This window comes from Sorghum bicolor, chromosome 5 (genome assembly GCF_000003195.3).
Source record: "Sorghum bicolor cultivar BTx623 chromosome 5, Sorghum_bicolor_NCBIv3, whole genome shotgun sequence".
Classification (NCBI taxonomy): domain Eukaryota; kingdom Viridiplantae; phylum Streptophyta; class Magnoliopsida; order Poales; family Poaceae; genus Sorghum; species Sorghum bicolor.
Window position 1 is genome coordinate 33,753,525 of NC_012874.2, and position 2,266 is coordinate 33,755,790.

The window sequence follows — 2,266 nt, forward strand, 5'->3', positions numbered from 1 at the left end:
CCTCGCACCACGCCGAGGTCGTTGCCGATCCACGCCAACTCCGCTGACCCGAAGCCATGTGTCGTTTTGGACCACCCTCACTAAGCTTGTCCTCGTCTCGCTGCCCTTGAAGCAAACCAAGACAAACATTCGAGCAAATCATGTGGAGTCATTCTTGCATACAGAGACCAATCTCAAGTAAATGCAGAAACAGAGTTAGCACTCCTAACTGCTGGTACATCGACGGTGCAGGTAGCCGTGCCATGGCACGATGTCCACCTTGTGCCACACCAAGATCATCATAGATCCACGCCAACTCCGTTGACGCGAATCCATGTGTCGTCCTGTTGTGACTTTGGGCGGCAAACCAAGCAACAAATGAGCACATAAGGAACATGATTACCAACGATTTGCCCCGATCCCTAAGGCCTAAGCTAGAGCTGCTAATCAGAGCACACGACACGCAATCAGTAGTACAAAGGATGGGGAAGCAATCATAGCTAGTCCTGTTGATAGGATCTGAACCAAACCCACACAAATTCAGGGCAAGCACATATTATTTAATTAACCCACCCCTAACCATCCGTGTAGAACCAAACCAACGCTGATTGCTGATGTAGAAAATCATGATAGCATTTCCATTATGCAGCTGTCTCTGAATCAGAAACACTGAAGGATAAGTCATAGTTAAGAAGATAGTAACAATTAAGAAACAGAAACAGTTTTAGCACTACAGCTTCAGTTATGTAAACCATTCATTTCATCTACCATTAGACAAAATCAGTTTTACAAACAGTACTTAATTTCTATTACAAACTTAATTCCTTTCCCTCGAGAGGATCCTATCCGGCTATGCCACCAGTAACTCCGATTGGGTCAATCAAACCTATAGTTTATCCAAATGTCAGACTGGACACAGAACTTGCCGCTAGGAGCGCATTTTTATTCCTTAGATACCAGCACATTTTTATTCCTTAGATACTGAAAAATTTATTCCGAGTGTACTTGAATATTACCAACACATTTTTATTCCTTACAAAATCTGATCGAAGGAGCTATGAAATATATTATCTCAGTTCGGTCATACCTCACATATTCATATTTCCAAGAACTAATATCACCTGGCTCTCCTGAAAAAGGAGATGTCTCAGTTCTAGATTCACGGGAACAACAAAAAGTGAACTATTGCGGCAGGCACAATGGATATGTTGCCGAGGCAACAATGAATTTTCCAAAAGCTCGGAGCCGCTCAAGAATCTGCTCCATTGGAGAAGAGAACACCCTAAGAAAAGAAGAGTTAAAAATTGATCAGATGAGGACATGCTCCAGAGACAACAACGAGCCAGCCAATTGAGCAAGAGCCAGCCAATTGAGACACACGCGCTGGAAGATAACATGAATCGATCAATAACCAGGAAGACAAGACAGTATATAGCATCCATGTGTCCGCAAGAATCCGTGAACCACCAAGGAGAAGAAAAAGAAAAACTTCAACGGGCCAGAGAGTTAAGATCCTGACCTTCTTCTCCATGACACAGACGCCGACGGTGATCCTGCCGGCGGCGTCATTACCCTCCAACACCACCATTGTCCCTGTCCCGGTCCTGGCCTCTGCCCCGATCTCGTCCCGGTCCTGGGCTCCTCCGATCCGCCCCCGATGGCCTCCTCTACTCCTCCGCACACTCGCCAATGTGCAGTGTGTCCGACTGGTCGTCGTCCTAGAACAGCAGCCCAAGCCCTAAGCTCCTCAAGGCTGGTGAACCCATCCGTGAACAGCAACGTGCAGCGCTGCGATGGCAGTTTGGCAGAGCGTCAAGGTGAGCGGCCACGCGAAGAAGGTTTTGGGGGTTCTAGGTCGGCCACCGCGGGAGCCGGGCGGCACCACCGCCACAACCGCCGCGTGCAACCCTAGCCCCACATCTAGGCACCGCAGCTGGCACGCACGCTTTTTTTTGGAAAAAAGGGATAATAACGGGGGAGGTGGGAATCGGACCGAGAGCGTGCCCTTACCCCGCGGTGATGAGGCGGAGGACGCAGCGGGTGCGGTTGCGTGAGAAGCCTCGCGAGGGTGAGAAGGCGGGTGAGGATCTTGGCTTCCCACATCTAATCACATCTAATCCTGAGCATCGGCTTTGATGCAGGTGTTGTATTAGTCTTTGATTTTAATAGAGACGGATTTCTGTGTGTATTTTTTGGGTGCGTAATGGTTGGAAGTTCTCAGTGGGGGACGTTTTATTGGGTAGACCAAATATAATTTAAGTATTCCATTATAGTAGAGATAAGTTAT

At 47.9% G+C, this 2,266-nt stretch overlaps 1 long non-coding RNA gene across 1 annotated transcript; it reads right to left on the reverse strand.

The window, feature by feature from the left end:
- LOC110435425 lies at positions 1,023–1,714 on the reverse strand. The gene is made up of 2 exons (XR_002453084.1): positions 1,499–1,714; positions 1,023–1,261 (listed from the first exon to the last, which is right to left on the reverse strand). It is a non-coding gene; the product is annotated as an uncharacterized LOC110435425 (long non-coding RNA).